Here is a 19,248-nt window from a genome sequence, read left to right as displayed (position 1 = left end):
GGACTGTCTTGTGGAGAGAGGCTATAAAGATGACTGCTAATGTTTCTGCGGTGCGCTCGATGCCAGGCAGATCCCTGGACAACAACCTCAGTCGGCATTGCCACGGAGAGAAAGAGACTCTTGGTCATGTCCTGAGATTCTGCAGACCCGGGAGCTGGTAAGAAACACGCGGCACCACCAGATCAGATCATTCATTGCCACAGAATTGAAAAAGAAGGGATTCAATGTACCTGAGGAGGTACACGGACTGGCCATAAACGGCAGTTCGCAGAGAAATGACATCATAGCCTTTAAAGAAAACAGTTCTCAGGGATTCATCTTAGATCCAATTGTCAGGTTCGAACACCATAGCGGTCAGCCACAGGAGGTCAATCTAAAGAATACAAACCCACTATCCCTTACTACAAAACTAAATACCGCCTTCAAGAAATTGAAATATTAGGGATAATGGTCTGAACTCGTGGTATCGTACCTCGTCGCTTTGTCGCCATGTGCAAGCGCTTCCAAGTTCCAATGAAGCTCATCCCCGAAATCGTGACTCGCGTCCTCCTAGGCTACATCAAGATCTTGGGACACCACATCTACAGAACTGAAATTTTCCTTATAATTTCGAGTTTTCTTCAATTAATAAAATTGTATAGATAAAACAGCTTAGTATAATATTTAAGAACATCTCTTTATCTGTGTTAGTCTGACAAAAAAAATGGGATCATTTCATCATCTACAAACAGAGCAGCTCTGAGTCGCTAGAGTAGAAGACACGCAGTTCTTGTGTGGACAACTGTACACCTTGCCCTTGGCACATTTGTAGATGGTATGTTGGGTGTAAGAGGGCGTCACAGCACACTTGTGGAACTGGGTGCACAGAGCTGGGTCGGGAAATGTTCCGGTCACTGTACAGGTGAAGGGTGGTGGCTTGTAGCAGCCGTCTGCCATCGTCTTGTTGCAAATCTCCCCTTCATCACACACGTACGGGTTGCCGACTTGTATGAATTTACCGTCGGTTTCATTGCATCTTTGAACCGTAGTGTCGTTCAGGCATATGATGGTGCATCCGTTACATACGTCTATCTCGGTGTACGCCGCTGCTGAAGCCTAGGAAACAAAAGGTAAAGAGCATTAATGTCACGGATACTTACATACATACATACATACATACATACATACATACATACATACATACATACATACATACATACATACATACATGCATACATACATACACACTGTACCTACGTCCGTATGCTCCAAGGGTACAGTACATACATACATTAGGCTGTGACAGTAAATTAACAACAGACTCATTAAAATATAATAACTACAACCACCTTATTCACCAAATCAAGGTGAAAGCAAAGATTTTTGCAATGTCCTTAGACTAGATAAAACAGTGACTGAATGGCTGGCTATATTTCTAGAAAATAGAACTCAGAGAATTAGAGTAGGTGAATCTTTATCTGACCCTGTAATAATCAAGAGGGAAATTCTTCAAGGCAGTATTATTCGAACTTTGTTTTCTAATATATATAAATGATTTGAGTAAAGAAGGCTTTTTGCAGGTGATATTCTTCTGTATAGAGTAATAAACAAGTTACAATATTGTAACCAATTGCAAAATGACCTCTATAATGTTGTGAGATGGACAGTAGGCAATGGTATGATGATAAACGAGGTTAAAAGTCAGGTTGTAAGTTTCACATATAGGAAAAGTCCTCTCAGTTTTAACGACTGCGTTGATGGGGTGAAAGTTCCTTTTGGGGATCATTGTAATATAATATATTGTTAACATAAGGAAAGATCTTCATTGGGGTAATCACAAAAAATATTGTTGTAAATAAAGGGTACAGATATCTGCACTTGGTTATGAGCGTATTTAGGGGTTGTTGAAAGGATGTAAAGGAGAGGGCGTATAAGTCTCTGGTAAAACCCCAACTAGAGTACGGTATTCCAGAGTATGGGATCCTCACCAGGATTACTTTATTCAAAAACTGGAAGAAATCCAAAGAAAAACAGCTCGATTTGTTCCAGGTGATTTCCGACAAAAGAGTACCGTTACAAAAATGTTGCAAAGTTTGAGCTGAGAAGACTTGGGAGAAAGAAGACGAGCTGCTCGACTAAGCGGTATGCTCCGAGCTGTCAGCGGAGAGATGGCGTGGAATGACATTAGTAGACGAATACGTTTTGAGTGGTGCCTTCAAAAGTAGGAAAGATCACAATATAAAGATAAATTTGGAATTCAAGAGGACAAATTGGGGAAAATATTCGTTTATAGGAAGGGGAGTTAGGGACTGGAATAACTTACCAACTTCCAATTTCTTTGAAATCATCTAAGAAAAGGCTAGGAAAACAACAGATGGAGAATCTGTCACCTGGGTGACTGCCCTAAATGCAGATCAGGATTGATTTGATTTGATTTGATTTGATTTGATTTGATTTGATTTGATTTGATTTGATTTGATTTGATTTGATTTGATTTGATTTGATTTGATTTGATTTGATTTGATTTGATTTTGATTTGATTTGATTTGATTTGATTTGATTTGATTTGATTTGATTTGATTTGATTTGATTTGATTTGATTTGATTTGATTTGATTTGATTTGATTTGATTTGATTTGATTTGATTTGATTTGATTTGATTTGATTTGATTTGATTTGATTTGATTTGATTTGATTTGATTTGATTTGATTTGATTTGATTTGATTAAAAGTGTATTGATTGAGGAATTAGTTTAAACAATCCTTGCGTTTCACGAACTCAGTTGTATTTGAACAACTGTGAAAAAAGAATATAGTTTTTTTTTACGTTATTAGTTTGTTTACTTATGTAAATCATAAAAGCCATCGAATTACGAATGTATCTGACATGTAATTAGAAAATTAAGTTACATTTGTACTATGATTACTCAAGCGTGTAGTATTACTGTCATGTAATTGTGCAGGCTGTGAATAAACGGTTGAAAAAATAGATTAGGACGTCGATTATCCGAACGTCAGTTATCCGACACGACAAATATTCCACCCCACATTTTCTCAGTTTTCTTTCCTTTCTTTGTTTCTTTCTTTCTTTCTTTCTTTCTTTCTTTCTTTCTTTCTTTCTTTCTTTCTTTGTGTCTTTATTTATTTTTTTATTTTTTATTTTTTTAAATGCATGGTACTGCACTATAATTTTTCTCTCTGTGACTCTGTAATAGTTTGAGAAATATCCCAGCTGGCAAGTTCACTTTAACAGTTACGGGATTACGGTACAAACACGCCAGAGGCTTTGTTTATCTTTCCTCGGATTTCTCGCGTGCCAGACTCCAGTGCTCTAAATTGTCAATCAACTGACACTAATTAACTTTCAGCCCGGTCAAAATCCTTTCGTAAAAACTACATCAGAGCCTCTGTTGTTTGCGGAAAATCAAGTCCCTATCTCAACCTATTACAGTTGGTAGACAACGTATAGTTTTATACTGTAAACTGACAATTCGTTTGATTTATTACACACATAGATACATACATAGATATATTTTGATTATAGACTGTTATGCGTTTCAGAATTCGATCTGCAAGCCACCGTGATTTTGCTAAACTCCGTCACAATCTTCTATTTGTAACTAGTGCTGTGGCCTTATTTAGTTCTATACCTCTTATCTGTAAATCGTTGGAAATCGATTCCAACCATTGTCGTCTTGGTGTTCTTCTATTCCTCTTGCCCTCCATTTCAAAGATTATTCTCCTAGGTGACGGTTTATGCGTACAGCTTCATCCATCGAATTCATTCCTAACTTAGCCTAAACTCCTCATTCCTTAGTATCCTCCTGTCATTGTTCCCACCTGTTTGTACGAGCAATCAATCTCGTTACCTTCATGCCTGTTACTTTTAGCTTAAGAATAAGATATCCTGAGTCCATTAAGCTTTCGCTCCCGTAAAGCAAAGGTGGTCTGAAAACAGACTGATGTAAGGATAGTTTCGTCCGGGAGCTGATTTCCTTCTCGCAACTGCGAGCTCACTGCATTAGCTTTGTGCACCTTGATTCAATCTCACTCACGATATTACCATCCTGGGAGAACACACATCCTAAATATTGAAATTATCTACCTGCTTCAAATTTGTATCCCCAATCTGACAATTTCTCTTGGATTTCTTACCTGACATCACTTTAGTCTAAGAAAGGCTAATTTTCATACCATGCTCCACCCTGTGGGTGGGGAACGCAGCCAAAACATACTCCCACGGTATCCCCTGCCTTTCGTACGAGGGGACTAAAAAGGGGCGACCAAGGGATGATGATTTTAGAACCATGAGACCTGTGATTACTGCCATTAGGTGAGGAACACCATGGGACAACTTTTCTTGCGATTAGTAGCACCATGTGAGGAAGACCATGGGTAAACTTTTCTTGCGATTAGTAGCACCATGTGAGGAAGACCATGGGTCAACTTTTCTTGCGATTAGTAGCACCATGTGAGGAAGGCCATGGGTAAACTTTTCTTGCGATTAGTAGCACCATGTGAGGAAGACCATGGGTAAACTTTTCTTGCGATTAGTAGCACCATGTGAGGAACACCATGGGTCAACTTTTCTTGCGATTAGTAGCACCATGTGAGGAAGACCATGGGTCAACTTTTCTTGCGATTAGTAGCACCATGTGAGGAAGGCCATGGGTAAACTTTTCTTGCGATTAGTAGCACCATGTGAGGAAGACCATGGGTCAACTTTTCTTGCGATTAGTAGCACCATGTGAGGAAGACCATGGGTAAACTTTTCTTGCGATTAGTAGCACCATGTGAGGAAGGCCATGGGTAAACTTTTCTTGCGATTAGTAGCACCATGTGAGGAACACCATGGGTCAACTTTTCTTGCGATTAGTAGCACCATGTGAGAAAGACCATGGGTCAACTTTTCTTGCGATTAGTAGCACCATGTGAGGAACACCATGGGTCAACTTTTCTTGCGATTAGTAGCACCATGTGAGGAAGACCATGGATCTACGTCACCTAGGAGTAGTACTGTTATGTGTGGAATACCACGGGTCTGGGCGTTGCCTATGGTTAGTACTATCGTGTGTATTCTACCGAGGTGGTAGGGGGCGGGCGTTCGGCTGCGCGCACTAATGTCCATGTGCCGTAAGGCAGCGCTGGAATGGTTCGGTTCCCCTGTGTTCAGAATGGGTCTGCGCTACCTATGAGTAGTACCACTTTATGATAAACGCCGCGGGTTCGGCTGGCGCCCGTGATTAGTACCACTATGTGAAGAAAACCATGGGTATGCCTTACCTGAGAGTAGTTCCGTTATGTGGAGAACACCATGCGATTTGTTGACTGTGGGCGTTACCATAATGTGTGATACACCGTGGGTCTACAGTGCCTGTGATTAGTACCACTATGTGAGGATCACCACGAGTATACGTGGCCTGTGATTAATTCCACTAAGTGAGGAACACCACGGGAATACCGGCGCCCATACTTAGTCCCATGATGTGAGGAACACCACGGGTCTGCGTAGCTTGTGAGTAGTACCCTTATGTGCGAAACACCATGGGTTTGTGTTAACTGTGAGTGGTGCCATTGTGTTTGACATACCATGAGTCTACATTATCTGTGATTAATACCACCATGCGAGACACACCATCAGTCTACGTTCACCTGTGATTAGTACCACTATAAGAGGAACACCATAGTTCTGATTTACCAGTCCACGAACGTACTACGCTGGCGTAGCAGGGGAAGAGGTGATACTCCTACGTGGCGCGTCCCAGGTGGCGGATAGCGAGGTCCAAACCGGCTTGCCGGCGGACTTGAGCGAAATAAAATACCTCTCGCGGACCGAACACACAACCCCCTTAGGATGGGGGACGAGACGAAGAATACACCCACGATATCCCCTGTCTGTCGTAAGAGGTGACTAAACGGGGGTGGCCAAGGGATGATCAAATTAGAACCATGTGACTACTTGTAATTAGAACCATCAAGCAGGGAACAAAATGGGTCGCTTTTACTTGCGCGTAGTACCACTGTATGAGCAACACCACGGGATAGTGGGGGTCCCTGTACTTAGTCCCCTTATGTGAGGAACACCATAGGTTTGCGTTGCCTGTAAATAGCGCCGCAGTGTGCGAAACACCATAGGTCTGTGTTACATGAGCGAATTTTACTACATGTGAGTAGTACCATAATGTGTGGAATACCGCGAGTCTACGCTACTTTTGATTTGTACCGCAACATGACAAATAGCATGGTTCTATTTTCCTAGCGATAAGTACCAATACGAGGGGGCGATGACCTGGATTTTGGAACCGTTTCGATTACAAGCATCATCGATTCAGTATTCTGCTTTAGAAGCAGTCTCATGGTCAGTAATACTATTATTTAACGCCAGTTTCTGGGAATGTGGAGCATTGCGGGTCGGATCCACTGATTGTTTTAACTTTATATCCATCCATTCATTCTTCGTCCTCGCGTTTTCGAATTCTGGTCAGTGGAGGATTATGGATTTTTAAATTGTCATAACATTTCGTACCATTAGGGACCGATGACCTAGATGTTAGGCCCCTTTGAACAAGCATCATCATCACCGTGATTTACCAGTGATTAATACCGTTATGAGGGGCCGGTGACCTGAATTTTGGACCCCTTTAGATAATAAGATCATCCCAGTAATTTAGACATAGTGAATTGGATCCACTGATCGTTGTTGTCTCACTATCGTTTTTTTCATCATTCATTTTAGATTCTAGCCAGTGGATACATTTTGAAGTTTTAGTTGTCATTTCGTTGCACCTGGGACCATTAGGGGTCGATGACCTAGCTGTTAGGCCCTTTAAATAACAATCATCATCATCATCATCATAACATACTCATTGCTCCTAGTTTTATTTTCCAACATATTAAGACTACAGGCTTTCGGTACAATCTCCCATTAAGACCTGGTCGTCATCATAGGCCAGACTGTTTACGACATTTTCCCCTAACTGAATCCTTCCCTGTCACTTGATACGTTTCAGCTGATGATCCATGTGAACCCTGAACAACAAAGGTGAAAGATTACAGCAGAAAGGTACGGGGAATGGAGTTCCACGAGAAATTAGGCGATATCCAAAGTGTCGCTGCAGAAATATAAGTGACTCGTCTCGATCTTCTTGCATGCATTGCCGTTGGAGAGGTAAGTTTCCGTCCCGACAAGACCGGCGCAAATCGCGCACGAATGGGATAATAATGAATGGTCCGGTGTTTATGGATTCCCTTCCCGACGAAGTAATTGCTCTGTATTCCACGACTGGACACATGACACCTCTTCGAGAAATAATCCATGTTTCTCGCTTGTGGTGACGATTCTCTGGCGCCCTATTAATAATAATAGTAATAATAATTAAAAAATTATAATAATGGAATCGAAGAAAGCATGGACATATTTTAGAAGTAATTATGGATTAAAATTACATATGTGAGAAAATATGGGAACTTTTCTTGTCCACGTAAACTCCTCAAAAAAGCGTTTAATGAATTCATCATTGAAAAAATCTATTTAAAATGTTAACAGGGCATTTGAGTCCCGTACAACTTGCTGCAGAAGATCTACAGGAATTGCTGAATGGAATGCAAGAAGTATAAGATCAAAACAAATAAGTCCAAAACAAAAGTAATGGAGTGCAGTCGAACGAAGTCAGGTGATGCACGAAATATTAGATTAGGAAATGAAGTAGATGAATATTGTTACTTTGGTAGTGAAGTAATTAACGATAGCAGAAGTAAGAACGACATAAAATGAAGGCTAGCACAAGCAAGGAAGGGATTTCTTAACCAAAATAAATTTTCGCTCACTTTCAACATTGATGTAGGAATTAGAAGTATGTTTTTGAAGACTTTCGTGTGCAGCGTAGCACTGTATGGAAATGAAACATGGAGGATAATTAACACAGGAAGAAAGAGGATATAAACTTTTGAAATGTGGAGTCACACAAGAATGCTGAAGTTGAGATGGAGAGAAAGTGATTGGCCACATTTTAAGACACCCAAGACTTGTTCAGTTGGTTTCTGAGAGAAATGTAGGTGGTATGAGCGGTAGGGGTAGACCAAGGTATGAATATGACAAGCAGAGTAGAGCAGATGTAGGATGCAGTAGTTACGGAGAAATGAAAACATTCGGACAGGATAGGGTGGCATGGTGAACTGCATCAACCCACTCTATGGACGGGTGACTAAAAAAAACATGCAAACATAATCCTGTTACGTGTCAGCCCCGTGGTAGCTCCTTTAGGTATTTCCAGGAAGGGGCTGGTGACTCAGACGACCTGGAATCTCCCAGCCGGCCTTCCCGTGTATTGTTCTCGGCGGCCGGCTTACCCGTGAGTTTCTTTGAGATTCAACGGGAATGTTCTGCCTCCAGTAACATCGTGAAATTTCTCGATCAAATTACGCGAGCTATAAAAAGGGAGACTAGCCGCGGAGTCAGAGTTGGACTCCGTGTGGGAGTCAGTGTTCGAGTGAGCGACAGTTGGGCTCCGAGGTGGAGCCATTATGACACTGAGTGAGTTGGGGTTCGATGGCTGGGCTGAGGGTGACAGAGGTCTTGGCTGTCCCTAGTGTCCCACCGAGGTCTGAACCAGGAGCTGATGTTGTAGTGTCGGAGAGACCAGTGAGTGTGTAACTGGAGGCGACAGAACGAAAGACGGTGTATTGCCTCAGGAGTACTGTGTGTGTGTACGTCTGTGGATTGAGGACCACCGTGAATCAGCGATTGAAGCAGATATCGTGAATGTGGGTTAATATTCGCTGTCTACGCACAGTGGCTGAACGAGGTGACTGGAGTTGGGGGAAAGTGAAAGTAAGGATTATAGACATTCCCAGGTAGCAGCCGGCCCACCCATTTGGATCTAGAAATCTCACTCCCAGTTTCCCACATACCCACTCTATAGTTTCATTTAAATCCCCAATCACCTTCCAGTCAGTATCCCTCCTACACCGTATTCCACTGATAACAATCTCCGCTTCCTTAAACCTCACCCGTGCTTCATTTACCAGATCCCACACATCCCCAGTTAAACACAAAGTAAAGTACAAAAAAAGACAAACAGACGGCGCTGGATAGCAACACGTCATTGATGCCGCATGAAACCCGCGTACTGTGTAAAACGAACTGTTGTGGGAGAGGACGTCAGATGCGCCTGTAATCGCGGCATTTTAGCGTAACCAGAAAAGGCATTGTTATTGAAGCTTGTGTGCTTTATTTTTGTGTGTGTGTGTCAATAAAACCCAATGTCATGCCAATCATGTGTATCAATTATTACCTCTCTATCTCCAATAGGATGACCTTCGATGTTAGGCCCCTTAAAACAACAAGCAAGCAAGCATCATCTATCTCCAATATTTCATGAAGTATTGTCTCGTCAAATGTAAACAGACTTTTGGGTCGCCCTGTAGGTTGTAACACAATTCAAAGAAATAATTTGTTACGAATGCTGGAATTTAATTTCTGAAAACTGCTTCTGACAAAGGAATGTTTATTTGTTCTTATGTAGACTATGTTTTTATTACGTAATTCTATTCATTTTTCTGTGTGTCTTGTTTCAGGTAAGCCAGCCAGCCTTGCTGCTTTCATCTCCCTGTTACTTGTACTGTCAACGGGTAAGTGATTAATTTGTACATGGTGCACCCTCTGAGTGGATCTTTCCGAAAGCACTTGAAGGTATAGAGAAACGCATTAAGATTAATGGGGTCTGGATCAACAACATTCGCTCTACTGATGGCACAGTTCTGGTGGCTGATTCTCGTAATCGGAATGTTCTTCAGCATCTCTTTGAAAGCAGTTACAATCTAGAACTGAATATTAACATCAATAATACAAAGTTAATTTTTGTTACATGAGAGCCAGATACCTTTTATCAATCCTAGCGTAACGCTACAACAAAACTAGAATGTACACGCTGTTATTGTTTGTGTCATCAGTCCATAGTCCTATTCTGTGCTTATATTTCATTCCTACGTAACTACTACATCCTACAACTGGTCTGATCTACTTGTCACATTCATATCTTAGTCCACCCTTCCGTTCTTACCCCCTACACTTGTCTTAAAAACCAATTGAACAAGTCCTCGGTGTCTTACGACGTGTGCTATCATTATATCCCTTCTTGTTGACAGATTTAGCCAAATCGATCTCCTCTCACCAATTCGATTCAGTATCTCTTCGTTCGTGATTCCAATCCACCCACCTCACCTTCAGCATTCTTCTGTAACGCTACATTTCAAAAACTCCTACCCTCTTTCTTTCTGAGCTAGTTATCGTCCATGTGTCACTTCCACACAACGCCGCACTCCAGAAGAAAGTCTTCAAAAACATCTTTCTAATTCCTACATCAATGTTTGAAGTGACCTAATTTCTTTTCTTAAGAAAGTTCTTCCTTGCTTGTGCTTGTGCTGCTTCCCAAGTAACAATATTCATCTACTTCCTTTAAGACTTCATTTCGTAATCTAATATTTCCTGCATCACCTGACTTCGTACGACTGCACTCCATTACTTTTGTTTTGGTCTTATTTGTTTTCGTCGTGTACTCCTTCCTCAAACTCTGTCCATATCATTCAGCAAAATCTCCAATTCCTCTGCAGTGTCAGATAAAATAACAATATCATCGGTAAATCTCAGTGTCGTGATTTCCTCTCCTTGGATTGTGATTCCTTTTTCAAATTCCTCTTTGATCTCCTTTACTGCCTGTTCCATATAAACATTGAAAAGCAGAAGGGGAGAGTGGGGACAAACTGCAGCCTTGGGACATTCATTTCTGGATTGATGCTTCCTTTTATCATTGCAGACTGATTTTTATACAGATTTACACGTTCGAACCGTGAAGCTTGGAATCCTATAAAGAAACTGGGCACAGGTCCAAACTTGAAGAGTCGAATCGAAATGCGGTGCCCTTCTGAATGGTACAGGTTGAAAAGATGGAAGTAGCTGAGATTCATGAGCAGAGAGTTGCATGCAAGGAGATCTAACATAATACCATATCCTATTAATTCGCCAGACGTCTGTGTCCTGTGGTTAGGAACTGGATACATTGTACAATAGGCTTAAGATGAATCACTAACTTCGTGATGTACAGGCCGTACTGTAGCTCCGATGACGTCACGCAAAGAGGCGAACTGTTTCCTCCGCCTGACCCGTGTAATGCAAAGACATGTAGGCCTACCTTGTAATTATGAAATTGTATTAATATTACACGTGAGATCACTGACAACTGTAATCGCATCATAACTCGTAAGTCAGGTCCATGCAATAGGTTTGAAGTAGGTTTGAAGTGCGATCTACGCGCTCAAAGCTTGAGGTTTCTTACTCGTCAATGAACGTAAGAAATTATTATTATGCATTAATACAAATATGGAGACAACAAACGTACAGTAATAATAATTATTAAAATTGTACTTTTTCACACTTCTGGCACTGTCCTTCGAAGACTTTCCTGATACCTTTTCTTCCATACGAACATTTGTATACATTTTTGTTTAGGAATTGTCCATGCTTTCCCAAAATATTAATGCACTGACCAGCAAGATCTGTTAGTTACTTCCCAAATTCAATTGCCGAGGAATTGTTTTTACTTGTATTCATTTTGGAGAGAAAAGGCAGTGCGTACTCAACATTACTAACCCAAGAAATAACCATATGTCCACTTTTATGTTTGTTCTGTACCCTGCGGTAAATCTGTTAACAAGAAAGTCAAAAGCAAAACTCATCATCAGCTCTGGAAAATGACCGAAATATACTCCTCCATTCTTCGCAACAGGTATTTTTTCGGTTGGGATTTTCGTTTTTCATAAAGGTAACTTGCCCTCATACGAAGAAAATGAAAATAGTAATGTATATTTACTTGTATAGTTGTATTTTTGCCGTGTTACGTACACAACATGGATGGTCGGAAACGATTACAGCAAGTGGCGCAAATGATCACAGATTAGTAGAAAGGAAGAAGAGGAGAGAAGGTGAATTGTTCTCTCAAACACCAAAATTAGACTTGTTGTCCACAGGATTCGAACTATAACTCAAACAACTTCTCATGCAATGACGAAAATACAAATGATGTTAACAGCACAGTTCTTAGCATTGTGACAAATGCGAACTTTCAAACACTGTATTTAAATTTGCAGCACATTATAATTCCACAAAAACGTGTTATACAATAACAATTAAATGAATAAATTCCACGAAAAGTCTTACGTCCCTTGAATTCACATTACTCACCACGTGAAGATACCATACCTAACATAAACTATGAGGTACCATTATCTTAATAACAGCTGTTTACGTAAATCCTGATGTGATAAATTTAAAGAAAAACCATTCAATATACTTTAATATAAGTTTGTTTCTCAACAGTCACAATTATCCAAATAATGACCCAAATCCTTACGGAACTAGTAGCAAGAGAAGGTATTTTTAAACCAAACGATTACGCTCATTTTTGGATTTTGAATCATGTTACTAGAGACTACTGTGCTAAAAGTACCGAGGAAGGTGTCCGTTTGGTTAGGGTCGCGCAGCTGTGAGCTTGCATTCGGGAGATAGTACAATTTGTAACATTCGCTTAGCTCGCCTCAATTGATCAGCTGATGGTCTTGGCGCGCTTTCTACAGTACGGCCTCTATAGTACGAAGGCAGTGGATGAATAAATCTGCAGGCAGAGCCGTATTTATGTAAGGGCCTTATGGGTCCCGGGACTAGGGTGACAAAAATGAAGAGATCCAATAGTTTGAAGACGAGTTTTTAGAATGCGCGCACTTTCGTAATATTTAAAAGCGAAATCTCTCGACATGAATATAGGAATTTTCGTTCAGCTTATGTGGAAGCTGTCGTTTACAAATACCACCACAATGTTGAAACACAGCCCCATGGGTTTTGCGTACGGTTATCGGGCTGCAACTTAGTCAAGTGGGCGGTGAAACAACGCCACGTAGAGACAACCCGTAATACCAAGAATAACGGAGAAGTCTGTGAAAGACATGTTTTGAGAGTTTTATTAAGCGTTTTTCGTGTTACATACACAACAGGAATGCTCGAAAGCGATTACGGTAAGTGGCGCAAATGATCACAGATTAGTAGAAAGGAAAAAGAGGAGGGAAGGTGAATTGTTCTCTCAAACACCAAAATTAGACTTGTTGTCCACAGGATTCGAACTATAACTCAAACAACTTCTCATGCAATGACGAAAATACAAATGATGTTAACTGCGCATAAAACTTTGAGTATACGCCTACTTTTAGTTGAGTTTCCATTGGTTTTCTGTTGGAATTGCAAGTGAAAATCGTGAAGATGAACTAGTAGCAAGAGAATGTATTTTTAAAACAAACGATTAAGCTTATTTTTGGCTTTTGAATCTCCTATGCTAAAAGTACCGAGGAAGTTGTCCGTGTGGTTAGGGTCGCACAGCTGTGAGCTTACATTGGGGAGATAGTTGGCTCGAACCACCCCGGGAACAGCCGTGAACATGTTTTTCCGTGGTTTTCCATTATCACAGCACAAATCTTAATTAAGGGCCACGTCCGCTTTCTTCCCATTCCTCGCCCTTTCCTATCTCATCGTCGCCATTAAGACGTATATGTGTCGGTGCGACGTAAAGCAGAACGAGAACCACGGCTTAAGAATTTGTTTCCAGATCCTTCTACCCCTCACCCATTTCTCTTTTGTTGACAAAAAGGTGATCTTTATTAGTGCACGAGTACACCCTGGTGAAACACCATCTAGCTCTGTGTTCAATGGACTGTTGAAACCATCTTCTCAGCCGAGATGATACCATTGCCATTCTTCTCCGTAAGTTGTATCCCAGTGTTCAAGCCAGATGGTGTTGCAAGAACACACCGACACTCGAGGAGTTAATCTCAACCGTGTTTATCTTAACCCGTCTTCTGTTTTACATCCATCAGTATTTGCTGCCCGTTCTCTGATACGATATTATCATCATGGCAGAGAAGTGGAGGATAAAACACCTAAAATCTTGTGTTATCCAACAGATAAATTGAATTTGGAACATGAATGCGGTGCATTCCATTCCTTCAGAAGAACCTGAGTTGTCTACTGAATTGTGTAGTCCAGTTCAAAAGGATGTGCTTACAGGAGATAGTTCTTATTTACAGCCTGATGAAAATAAAATACCTATTGTTGAAAATCAAGTTACTCTTGTTACAGTTGAAGAGAAAAAGCACGAAAATCAAGTACCATTAATTAATACTGATAAAGTTAGCCCATTATCTGAAAACCCTAGGACCTTGATTGAATATCCTCAGGCAATTTGTCAGGAAAACAATAATGTGTTTGCTGCTCTACGTGAAACTTTAATCCGAACAGTTACCGGGTTTCGTAAATAGTGAGAATGCGAATAATGCTACAATATCTCTGAAAGCTGAAGATCTACCAGATAAGACACTAATTATTGAACGAATACCGCATCATGATTGTGTCATCACTAGCTCAAGTGAAGTTTTAACACCTTACTCCCATTAAAATATGAAACCAACTGTAAAAAAAAATTAAAGATGCTAAAAGTGGAGTGAAACAGAATTAGGACATCTTCTGTAATTCTATGCAGATGTGCCCAGATAATTAGCAATTTCCGACAAAAGTGCTGTTTGAAAGACAGCTTTTAAATGGAGACATTATGAAACGTGAATATCTGGTTTATTCCTGCAGCCAACGATCTGTTTTTGTGCTTCTGGTAAGCTTTTTGGAGGGACATCCCAATTTGCGACAACTGGCTTCAATGATTGGGAGCACGGAAATCAGCGGTTAGGGGAACATGATGATTTCCACTCTCATAGTGATTAGTGGTAATATTTAAAAGCCGGGGTAGTGAATTGTGCAGAGTTGACAGTCGTCTGCTCTCTCAGTTAGAATTATTATTTAATGGTATTAATGTTTGATATTTTACTTTAGATGCCTTCCACTGTATTATTTTATTCATTATATAAATAATAGTAATTGCAGTTTTGTCTTATCAAGTTCAGGGAAGGTGGGGAGCGCAAAAGTAGTTTGCTCCAGAGGCATTACAGTAGTTTAAATTCGGCCTGTCGGTAGGTACTGATGGTGTTTACCGATAGATTGATGGTAGGACCAGTGGCTAGTTTAATTTTTCAATGAGATCTTGCGAACTACTTATCTCCCTAAGTTATTTAATAGGGCCAAAGTGATTGGAATTTTTAATCCTTGAAATGAAGGTAATGAATCAGCAGATTATCGACAAATTTCACTACTTAGCGTAACCTGCACACTAAGAAGACTAATTTTTAACCGTATTCACGAGGCTATTTACAGAATCATCCAATTTGAACAAGAGAGCTTCAGGAATAACCCTAGCTACTGCGATCAGGTTCTGACTTCGACAAACCTGATTGAATCGAGATTTCAGAGAAGTCGGAAGGGAGCTGCACCTTTTGTTGATTTTAGAGCAGCTTATAATACGATGTGGAGAAAAATTTACTGAGGTTATCCTATGTCGGAAACACTTAAATTTACCTAATAACATGCTTTCTAATAGGCATTTATCAGTTTTCGCATACGAAAAATTGATTAGGTAGAGATATCTCAGAATAACAGATTACCTCAGATTCAGTATTGATCCTAACCTGATCTAATCTCTACATCCATTGCATTCTGGACATCACCTCAATGAAAATCTAATACGCTGAATAACTATCATTGGACTTCCAGAGCAAGAACTTAGGGTACTGTCAAATGATCTCTCCATCCTCAGCAAACTAATCCAAATAAACCTATCTACATTTCATTTGCCCAACAGAGAATCTAATAGAAAACTGTTAGTGGCGTTGAAGTATATCGTAACTATTTCCAAAAATACCCGGGAGTCGCTCTCGACCGGTCACTGAATTTCAACCAGGAGTACAGAAATATTTAAGAAAGTCGCAGAATGTATCTTCTTTGCAAATACCAGGAGGCAACTGGGGTTCCGATGCAAATGCGCTACATTCTGCCGGTCTCGCGCTCGTCTACTCTACAGTTGAATACAGTATTGTGTTCTTGTTTGGGAAAATAGTGTTCGCGCTGCCAAAATTAGTGTGAAGCTGAATGATGTTCGTCACTGTCGGATCAACCCGACTACCAGTCTTTATTAAAACTTGCTCCACCACACATCACGGGAAAAGCATCCAAGGCATTTAATTTCGGCTGTACGCTGCTTATCCACAAACAACGAAGTCGGTTGGTATAAACTTGGATAGTAGTCACAGTGTGTTTGATGTACCTTCGGTTCCTTGTCTTATCAGACAACCAAGTAAGGTACCTCCGTGGATAATACGACTACCTGAAATAATCCCGGATCTGCCCAGCGGCCTCCATTTATCGGAGGCTTTTCCTGTCCGTTGTTACCTGGTATCCAGATTCAGTAGTTGTTTTCACGGATGGTTCGAGGGCAGAAGTGAAGGTCGTCGACAAGTACAGGTTTCTTTTTCCTCTGCCGGAAGCATGTAGTGTGTACACAGCAGAGCACTATGCTATCTCTGAACCTTTGCGGTACGCGCTGTCCAATGGACGCCGGCACTTTCTTCTTTGAGCTGTGACGAATTGTATTTGTGTTGAGAATCGTGTAACTGTTACGAACTATAATTCAGTGCCAAATTGTAACTATGACAAATAAATTGTGGCGAGTTCCCTGGAATTATTAGAACACATGTTCTTCAATCACTCAATCAATCAATCACTACTGATCTGCATTCTGGGCAGTCGCCCAGGTGGCAGATTACCTATCTGTTGTTTTCCTAGCCTTTTCTTAAATGATTGCAAAGAAATTGGAAATTTATTGAACATCTTCCTTGGTAAGTTACTCCAGTCCCTAACTCCCCTTCCTATAAACGAATATTTGCCCCAATTTGTCCTCTTGAATTCCAACTTTATCTTCATATTGTGATCTTTCCTACTTTTAAAGACACCATCCAAACTTATTCGTCTACAGATGTCCTCCCACGCCATCTCTCCACTGACAGCTCGGAACATACCAGTTAGTCGAGTAGTTCGTCTCCTTTCTCCCAAGTCTTCCCAGCAAACTTTGCCACAATGTTGTAACGCTACTCTTTTATCGGAAATCGCCCAGAACAAATCGACCTGGTTTTCTTTGGATTTTTTCCACTTCCTTAATCAAGTAATCCTGGTAAGGGTCCCATACACTGGAACCATACTCTAGTTGGGGTCTCACCAGAGACAAATATGCTCTCTCCTTTACATCCTTACTGCAACCCCTAAATACTCTCATAACCATGTGAATTTACAATCCCAGTTATGTGATTACCCCAATGAAGATCTTTCCTTATATTAATACCTAGGTGTTTACAATGATCCCCAAAGGGAACTTTCACACCATCAACGCAGTAATTAAAACTGAGAGGACTTTTCCTATTTGTGAAACTCACAACCTGGCTTTTATCCCCGTTTATCATTATACCATTGCCTACGGTCCATCTCACAACGTTATCGAGGTCATTTTTAAGTTGCTCACAATCTTGTAACTTATTTATTACTCTGTACAGAATAACATCATCTGCGAAAAGCCTTATCTCTGATTCCACTTCTTTGCACATATCATTGATATATATAAGAAAACATAAAGGTCCAATAATACCGCCTTGAGGAATTCCCCTCTTAATTTTTACAGGGACAGATAAAGCCTCACCTACTCTAATTCTCTTTCTTCGTAGCAAACTGCTGTAATACTTACAGTGAGCGCGGCCAAGAGCACACCAGTCAGAAATAGGAGTTGTTTGCGAGCCATTTCTACACCGGCGGCTTCCCCTCAGAACACACACACGTATATGTACTGTGTGTAAGCCTTATCAAATGGCTCCACTAACAGCACGGATTATTCCCTCGAACACAATGCACGATACTAACAAACATCACCATATACTTCTCACATGTGCTTAAGACACGATGAATTATAGCCAGCACTTTTCCTTGTACAATATCCGTGTCAGGTGGCAAACATAACCAAGAATTAAACTGGGTAATACAAGCAAGGAGTAAAGAATACAGGGAGCTGCCCGCTGCTCTACACTCTGTGGCTGTCGCTTGAAGCCAACGGCCACGTCCCGCCATGTGGAATAAAACATGGCCGTTCTTAAGTTATAGACATATACCAAGACCGACCAATATCTGATACGTTTCAAAGTGTGACGGTTTCAATTCAGTCAATCAATCATTAATCACCAATGATCTGAATGTAGGGCCGTCGTCCAAGTGACACATTACGTATTGGAAATTTATCGAAATGGTGTAGTTATTTGGTAAATTATTCCAGACCGAAATTCTTCTTCCTATAAATCAATACTTGTTTTAGAAATGCATTTATTTGAATGACCTTTCTATTACCATACGCGTTCAAATATAATAGCCTACCTCGTTCAAGAAATGTATTAGAAACACAACCATGTCACGAATTTCAATTCTCTCGTAACAACTATTCTGATTATGTTTCACCAAATTGCTTAAACTACATCTGTTTCACTTCAAATAATCAATAGGAGAATCGATTTGAAGTTCTCTGGTGCCATATGCATTTTCGTATAAAGCACCCAACGACATTAAAAATATAGACTGCTAATCTGATGACCATCTTTGAATCTACTTGAACCACTGGCAGCCATGACACTTGTAGGCAAAACATATGCTTATTTCCTCTGAATCTGCCATAGAAAAGGCTCTGCAGAAGTTGTTGTGTGTTGGAGTACGGTCTTTGAGAAGGTGTGCACGGTTAAAATAAATAAATAAATACATAAATAAATGTAGGCTATGAATTCAGTCGAATGAAGTCAGGCGAGGTTTGACCAAGAGAGGTCCGGTAGAAATATTAAAGTGGTAAACCTGGTAGGATACCGTATGTGGAAGGAATGCTACACTCAACCAGGGGTCAGATGTTCTCAACTTTAGAATCTGGGGTTACCCCATTTAGTGGCCCCTTACGACAGGCAGAGGATGCCGTCGAGATATTGTACACCGCAACCAACGGACGTCTGTGCTGCATGTCGCACAGCAGTTCTTAGAAAGTAGTCATAAGTATCAAAAAGCATAAAACGTAACAAACCAGACAAAGAAGCAAAATTCAAAAATTATACCAGAATGACACTGAAGGTATGTCATGAAAAGGCAGGGTATCTTTCTCTACGCATGTGAATTCCTCAATGAACTGCTGCACGCATAACATGTCTTTCTGTAGTGAATGTCTTTATTGTCAGTGCATGATGCCGAATTATCCATTCTTCTACATACGTAATTCT

General features: G+C 40.5%; 1 long non-coding RNA gene across 1 annotated transcript; it reads right to left on the bottom strand.

The window, feature by feature from the left end:
* Nucleotides 1–657: 657 nt before the first annotated feature.
* Nucleotides 658–17,896, bottom strand: LOC136886424 (uncharacterized). The gene is made up of 2 exons (XR_010861797.2): nucleotides 17,694–17,896; nucleotides 658–1,095 (listed from the first exon to the last, which is right to left on the bottom strand). It is a non-coding gene; the product is annotated as an uncharacterized lncRNA (long non-coding RNA).
* Between the last annotated feature and the right edge of the window lie 1,352 nt (nucleotides 17,897–19,248).

Source organism: Anabrus simplex, chromosome X (genome assembly GCF_040414725.1).
Source record: "Anabrus simplex isolate iqAnaSimp1 chromosome X, ASM4041472v1, whole genome shotgun sequence".
Taxonomy (NCBI): domain Eukaryota; kingdom Metazoa; phylum Arthropoda; class Insecta; order Orthoptera; family Tettigoniidae; genus Anabrus; species Anabrus simplex.
Note: the sequence above shows the minus strand (reverse complement) of the source record. Positions and strands in the feature narration are given on the sequence as shown.